The sequence below is a fragment of the Lissotriton vulgaris genome, chromosome 1_1 (genome assembly GCF_964263255.1).
Source record: "Lissotriton vulgaris chromosome 1_1, aLisVul1.2, whole genome shotgun sequence".
Taxonomy (NCBI): Eukaryota; Metazoa; Chordata; class Amphibia; order Caudata; family Salamandridae; genus Lissotriton; species Lissotriton vulgaris.
In genome coordinates, this window is record NC_141685.1 from 1,046,267,044 (window position 1) to 1,046,275,368 (window position 8,325).

The window sequence follows — 8,325 nt, forward strand, 5'->3', positions numbered from 1 at the left end:
AAGGTTCACGTTTCTGTCTAGGCGGATTATGTTGTGACTAGGAGGTACCAGTAGGTCTAGGATGGGAGAGGAGGAGCTATTTAGCCATGTTTCTGTGAGGACATTAATGTCTAGATCATTCTCGAGGATGAGGTTGTAGATGTCAGAAGCATGTTTGCAAGCGGATCTGAAATTCATGAGTGCACACTTCATCTTGCTAGATGAATGGGAGAGAGTAGTCTGCACTATGTTGATATTAGTGAGGGTTTCTCTATTAATGGATCTGAAGTTGTGAGTGGGTTCTCTGAAGGGGTTGGTTTGTATGGATTGGATAACGCTACATCGGGGCTTATTGTTGACATTCGGACTGGCATAGGATAGGAGGAGGTCATCTAAGGCATTGTCAGATAGTTCAGCAGTTGCCCTCCTGGGATTGGTCGTTAGGGGAAGATATCTTACTCTGTCTAGTGTCCTCACGGTGTGATTTCTTGGCGATGTATCTTCTAGTTTGGTGACTAATACGGTTCTCTGTGGCACTAGTGGCTCTGTGTGTGTTTAGGATTTCCTTGGTGATGCTTGATAGATGGGCTAGGCCAGTGGCAAGCTCATTGAAACGTGTAATCCAATCAGAATTGGGATAATTAGTTGGTGTATATGTGTGTGCTCTATTATAAGCGTAGGTCCGCAAGAAAGTTTTGGATCGCGTGATCTCGCTATCTGGTTGCCTAGCCATATCCTTAATACGGATCGATGGGGTTAGTTGATCATGGAGGATTGTTTGAAGGTCAGAATCATTGTGGGGGATGGCCCCAAGATGTGGCAGCATGATGGGGACTGACGCATGCGCTCGGGGTATGGATGTAGAGTGGTGAGTTTGAATGAATGGAGTAAGTTTCAAGGGAGTTGGGAGCCGATCAGATATTGTGGTATGCGGTAGGACTTGGGGAGCTTTGCATGCTATCTCAGTTGAAGGTGGGGGGGGGGGTATGTTGTGGGTGGAACTGGTGCAGGTGGATTTTCCCTTGGACATCACGGACATCAATGGTGTGTTTGCAATGGGGTGGCTGATAGCTAAGAGTGACTCTCCTGAGCCAGGGGACCCCTGTGTGGTTGAGTTCGATGTGACAGGGGGGTAGGACTCAATGGGTGTGTGGGGAGAATTTGGTTCATTAGCATTCGTTGTGGGATTTTGTGGTAGAGTTGGGTGTCAACAGGATAGTCGGGATTAGTAGTGTGATAATCTTGCTGTTCACTGCATTCTTGAGGGTAGGAAGGATCTTGTCTATGGTAGCGAGATTGGAATTGGAGGCTTGTATAAGGATATTACCATTGTTGTATATGGAAATGGTGGCATTCACAGAGCAAAGGTATGAGGCAGTTACCGTCAATTTAAGGGCATGCAGGTTTTTTTTTACATTGAAGATTCGGAGCACGGAGTGGAAGATGGTTCTCCTCTGAGCACCTTTATTTGTGTGGAAGATGAGATCTCTCGTTATTATGCCTTTGCTGACGCAGAAGTATGGATCTGAAATAAGAGTCTAAGGATGAGTTTTCAGTAGCTTGTGATTGAACTTCTTTGCTGCATTTTTGTAGAGATTGGGAGTATATGTAACGGTGAAGGCATGGTGGCTAGAGGGTTCTAGGTTTTTATCCATTTTATTCCAGGGCTTCGGTCAGCTGCTCTCCAAATACTCACTCTACTGTACACAACAATCACTTCTCGTCTCTTTACTCAACTGGGCACAGTCTTCATCCTTGTTAGCCTTACCCCAATCCTTTTTATACAATACTCATGTATGATTAGGTAATTATTCCTCCCTATCTCCCTACGGGGGTATCCTTGAAATGTGAATCAATTTTTTTTCCGTCTTCTAAATTCCAGTTAGATATTCCTCCTTGGAATTACCCTTGCTATCTTCTATAACACTCATCAGTCAATAAGTTCCTGTGAGAATGAGGGAAATGACAACGAAGATAATGACAGAGTTTTATGGGCACCAGCTGACTTTGGAAGAATTAGCCCAAGATGGCCGCCCCGTTAGCTTTAGATGATTGGTCCTATGAGTAAGTCCTATCACCCTTTCCATTAGTGGGTCTCTAGGGGTGTAGTCCTTTCATTGTTTCCTTTGTGGTGTGTAGTCCTTTCATTTTCTATTAGGATGGTTTTAAGAAGTTCTCTGTCTCTTTCTAGAAGAGACCAAGTCCAGGATATCCTTACGTCAGAGTTGATTAATTAAGGTTGCCATTTTGTATAAATTGTAGGCAAAGCTGCTTGCAGGAAAGCCCAAAATAATAAGCCCAAAATACACTGCTCGTTCTGAATTGTACAGTATCCGTATCTGTTGTGTATAGCAATGCTAATCATGTTCCATGATGAGGGCACTCCTGACACGAGACGGTCATAGAATTGAAAATTCTTGATGCAGCAGCTAATAATCATTTTATTCTATAGCAGGACTAGAGTCTTTGGATTATGCTAGTTTAGAGTTGTCACCACCATCAATGCAACATCCACAATAGGATTATTATAAAACACATTAAAAGTGGAATCAGAAGACCAGTCTGCTGCAGCCATAATGACCTCCAAACGAGAACCACTAGAAAAGGCTTTAGAGGCCATAGCCACTCTCACAGAGTGTGCCCCAAAAAGGGATGCATCAATACCATCTTCATCCAACAGTTATTTAACACAGTGGGCTAAAGTTGCAGAGGGAAACGTGTGGAAAGGTTTCTGTAGAAAAATGACCAATTGCCCTGCAGAATCTCTTCACAATTCGTGTACAATCCTCATAAGATTTAAGACATTTCACAACGCACAATATTCGATTATGAGGGAAAGTAGGATAACTAATACATCGCTATGCAGCTTTAGTACACCTTGAAATAGAAAAAGACACCCTGGAGGGAGTAAATACCCTACCTGCTAACTCCAAGACCCACACATCTGAAACACATGTACATGAAATGAGGCAAAAGAGATGCTTGCGAGAGAGATCTTCCTTTGGGGGCAAGCTCCGAGTAAGCTCAAAACGAAGTCAATATCTCATAACATGAAATTGTTCAGTTGAGGGGGACAGACCAACCGAATACCCCTAAGCAAAACTGGAGAAACCTCAGATGGGTGGCAAAGATGGGCACTGTCAAGTAAGCGTCCTTGAGATAAAGATGGACCATTCAATCCCCCTCCTGTCGGAAATCCCAAAGCAAATGTATGCCCTCCATTTTAAAGTTGTGATACACGATCCAAGAGTGGAAATGTTTGAGATTTAGAACCAAATGAAAACCCTGGTCCTTCTTCTGGACCCAGAATATTGTGCTGACAAACCCCTGCGGATGTGGCAAAGACCATACAGCATCCCCTTTTAAGAGCAGCAATCGAATCACGTTGTCTATGAAACCGCTCTCTGCTTGGCAAAAAAAGAGGTGTGGGATGCTTCTCTTGTCGAAGGGTGGACTTAAACCCCAGTCTGAACCATCTGCAACACCCAAGGGTCTTGTGTGATAGCCCTACAATTGTGCAGGTACAACTGTATCCTTCTCCCCACCACCGCCTCTGAAGATGGGATTACTCTTACCCGAATAAGTGGTAACGCAGCGTTGTTTCCGTCCCTATACCCACTTCGCTGGAAACGGCCACAACCTCCTCTGTTGCGGGTGGGGTAGAAGTTGGAAGAGCCGGAGGTGGCACCTCTGCCCCTTTGTGAATAGCCTCAGGAGCCTGGTTGAATCCATGGCCTGGCGCTCAGCCTCAAAAGCGCCTGGTCCTGCAAAAAGGCTGCTGTTAAAGACTTTTCATGGACATTTGGGCCTTATCCAAGGCGGAGAACGTGGCCACATACTTGTTACGGTCATTTACAAATTTGTCCCTGAATAGCGAACCATTAGCCATTGTGCCTGCCTACGTAGAGGCCAACTCTGTATGCTTTGGGTCGTTCTTTGGACTTCACACAGTTAGCATTGCCAAGAAGGCACAATGTCACCTGAGCCTATTCAAGAACCTCTCCTGGATCCATCTGGGAATTTGCCTCCTTTTCTTGGACTGCCAAATCTGGATCTTAAAAATCCAATAGTTTATCTTGGTATCCTCGCCTTGTCCTATCCAGGCATTTTTTGGGGTCCTTTGCAAATTTTTTAAGGAAAGTCGCCATATTGGTGTCCAATTCAAGTGTATCCGCAACTTTGCCAAGGAGAGAGGGCCGAGGGCATTTATATCTCATTGTGTTACGCACCTCACATCCGAAATCTTTGTGCAATCTGTTTCAGATGTAATGTGCTACTTCCATACAAGGTACCCACTTGATGGAACGTGGATGAACTAAATTCTCTAGGTCAAACAGTAGATTTCTATTGGTTGGTATTTCAGGCGCAGAATGTTATGTTTTATGCTTGCATTTTGCCACTGGTTGTTGATCCCCTTGGGGAGATTCAGAGTCAGTTGAAGGGGTATATGAAGCTGAGGACAAATTTGCCACTGGGGGCACTGAATCTGTGGAAATCCCCAAAGTGTCCTGAGGATGCATGCTCCCATATTCATGGTCCCAGAGGACCAAAACGGCAATTTGCAAGAAGACTTCTGCCGAGGAGGAACCCCCGAAGAGGCTCTCCAGGCAAAAACAAGTTCATTGGTCGCAATATCATTAGATACGGAGTCCCCAGAGGGCCCCACAAACACACGCCACCCATAACGGGCCAATGGTTGTGTACATGGTCCCGAAGGACCAAAGCAGTAATTTGCAAGAGGACTTCCGTCGAGGAAGAACCGCCAAAGAGGCTTTACGGCCAAAACCCAGTTCATTGGTCACAATAGCATTAGATGAGGAGTCCTCAGAGGGCCCACCAACTCACGCCACTCATAACAGGGCACTGGTTGTGTACATGGCCTCAGAGCCTTAATCAGGGCTCGAGTAACTAAATCCTACACATGGGTATCCAGTGCTTTCACCAACCTCTCTTCAATTTTATGCTCATAGGGCACTTCTGTATATTCGATGTAGCTTTCCTCCTCTTCGGCGTAGTACTCTATTCTGATGAACATTACTTAATCAGTGAGGATCTGGAAGAGGCTCAGGGGGAACAACCGGCCAAATAGCAGGTGTCCGTAGTCTCCATCGAGACAAATAGGACCAGAGAAAATTCAATGTGGAAGAAGCCGCCTGCTTATATCCCTAGGGCAAAGCCCTTGTCACTTTTATGCACCCTCTCAGGTGTTCACTCGGGACAGGCGTCGAAAAACTTTTCTCAGCATAGTGAGCGAAGGTGATCAGATGAGCAAAGTGCCCGTATTGGCATTGCACGCATACATGGAGGTAGAAAGTGAAAAAGCACTTGTCCTTGCTCCTAATGGCAAGACCGCTTCAAATCCTCACTCCCACTCCACCCTGGCCAATGCGATAGGGGCAAACTACCAGTCCCCTTTGAGTTGAACAAGCTCTGTTTCCAAATACAAATACCACAAAGTATAAAAGCGCAACAATGCACACAAAGCACCGCTCAGTAATAAAGAATAAATTGCACTTATCTTGGCCGCTGCAGCAGCAAAGAAAGAGGACAGTCTATCGTCATAACGATATATAGCTGCTACAATCTCCGTGTAGATTCCTTTCACACAAAGAAAAGCACTCTCGGGGGCGAGTCCAAGCATTTAATACTGACTCACGGTAACCAGACGCGTTTCGGCGATGCCTTTTTCGATGGTAACATGGCGCGCCTGAAACGGCCCTCTTTTATGTCAATCATAGTAGACTGAATAGTAAACACTGTGACAGACACTGAAATGTGCATATACGTTTTAAATAAACATACAAATGTTATGTTATGTTATGTTATAACTACTTATATAGCGCTCAGCTGCCCCAGCAAAGGGGCGTCCCGGCGGTTAATACAGCAGCTAGGAGAACAGCATACTACGGGGGAACCCAGTAAGACAGATTCCATCAAGAGCTTATTTTTTTAAGGGAAAGAGGTGATTTCTAGCTGCCTTCCTGAAGGCCAATAGGTCGCCCAGTTCTCGTATGTGGGCCGGTAGTGAGTTCCACAGTTTTGCTGCCAGGTAGCAGAAGGAGCGACCTCCCGCTCTGCAGCGTTTTATCCGAGGCACCGTAACTAAATGCTGCCCCGTGGAACGTAATGTACGGGAAGGGACATACGGGATCAGCAAGTTTTCAAGCATTTTAGGCGCAGCCAGTTTCAGAATTTTAAAAGACAGGCAAAGCGTCTTAAATCGAATCCTCTGTGCCACTGGGAGCCAGTGAAGCCTCCGGATGGTATCGGCGGTGGAGCAGAACCGTGGAAGGCCAACTAAGGCTCTGGCTGCTGCGTTCTGGATACGATGCAACCGGGTGATCTCAGCTTGATTGGCCCCCAGAAGCAGGGAACTAGCGCAGTCCAGACGGGAGAAAATAGTAGACTGGATTATCAGCTGTCTGGTAGATGAATCAAAGAATTTTAGGATAGGTTTAACCCCTCGTAGAATGCCAAAACACTTGGCAGCAACTTTTTTAATGTGGAAGCAGAAACTAAGAGAGGTGTCCATCCACACCCCCAAGTTCTTAACTTCATTCTTAGGTTCGGGGCCTTACCCAAGGCATTAGGCCGCCAATAGTCACCCCATAAGTCAGTGTTGTTACCGACTATTAAAACTTCTGTTTTGTTTGTGTTAAGTTGCAAGCAATTAGACGTCATCCACTCTGCCACAGCCGTAAGGCCATTTTTAAACTTGGAGACATTCAGGCTTGAGCCATCCGTTAGAGCGACCACTAGCTGCGTGTCGTCCGCATATGAGACCATAGTAAGGTCCCATTGTCTGGCGACAGCAGCTAGTGGCTGAACATAAAGATTGAACAATGTGGGGCTCAGTGCCGAGCCCTAAGGGACACCCTGCTCAATTGGATTTGCCTGGGACAAAAATGGAGGAGTGGAGACACAAAAGGATCTTCCGGTCAGGAATGATCTGAACCATTCAAGGGCCAGGTCTCAAATCCCTACCTCCTCCAGGCGGCGGAGCAGAATTGCATGTGAGACCGTGTCAAAGGTGGCACTGAGATCCAGTAGGATCAGTGCCGCCGTTTGACCGGAGTCAAGAAAGGTCTGCAGGTGTTCCGCCATAGCCAGTAGAGCAGTCTCTGTGCTATGCCCGGCGCGGAAGCCATGCTGCGTAACATCTAGAATGTTATTAGAGAGCAAGAAGTTGGTGAGTATGCTGTTGGCATGGGCTTCGGCAGCCTTCACCACCCATGGGAGGAGAGAAGTAGGTCTATAATTCTCTGGCTTCGTAGAGTCCAAGGTAGGTTTTTTAAGGATGGGAGAGACCCAGGGCTGTTTCCATTTTGCAGGCACAATGGCGGAAGAAAAAGAGGTGTTAATTTTCTCGCATAGAGGCGTCAGACAGAGCGAGGAGGATTCTCTGATCTGAGCGGGCTTAAGCGGGTCAGCAGGGGAGCCAGATTTAATTTTCACGACCAGTTTACTTAGTTCCTCGGAGGAGATGTCTGGGATAACCAAAAGGCTAGAGGCCGGCCCTGGTCTGGAGGAAGTATAGATGGAAGAAGTGGACATAGCAGGATAGGACCGATAGATTGCAAATCAATGCATGAATATACCACGTTTGGTGCATAACATATTGTCATGTCGCCTCCTAATCCAATTCAGCCCACAAATGGGCTAACATAATGTTGGATACCAAAATAGACATACATCTATCTCCATTGTGCCCTGAATGGGCCTTCATCATTGCTTATGTCAAAATTATTTGTACAACATCGTCTCAGTTAACCCATCATTCATAACATTTCTTTTGTTCACACCCAGACTCTAAACATCATTATTCATTAGAGATATTGCCCAAACTATTCAAAGAATTGCATTTCAAGTGGCTAAAATTCATAACTTTCATCGAACACGACTATTCTCCCAAATGTACTGTTAATTCCTCATGAGAATTGAGGCCCCCAGGTACTTTCGTCTGAAGGTCGATGATAAACCTTGATTCCAACCTTCTCAGGCTACTGACCCTATCCCCACCCCTAGGGTTTAGTGGTACATGGTCAAATGCAAAGAATGTTAAAAACGATCTGTCACTTTTGTGTTCAGTTTTAAAGTGGCGAGCCACCGGGTATGTCATGTCTACATTTTGGATTGCCCTTGCATGTTCGAAGACCCGTATCTTGGTCTGATGGATGGTACTTCCAACATACCTGAGGCCCACAAGAGCAAACAAGACAATAAACCGTATATGGGGTACTGCAAGTAACACATTTGTTGATGACGCTCGGTTTCTTTACCCCCTGGCACTTGATACGCAAGTACTCTTTTGCTCCCTACACACGCTTTGCATTTCCCACAGGCGAA

At 45.8% G+C, this 8,325-nt stretch overlaps 1 pseudogene; it reads right to left on the reverse strand.

Annotated features, from left to right (window-relative positions):
- Window positions 1–5,014, reverse strand: part of LOC147748494 (uncharacterized) — a 181,244-nt pseudogene extending 176,230 nt beyond the window's left edge.
- Between the last annotated feature and the right edge of the window lie 3,311 nt (window positions 5,015–8,325).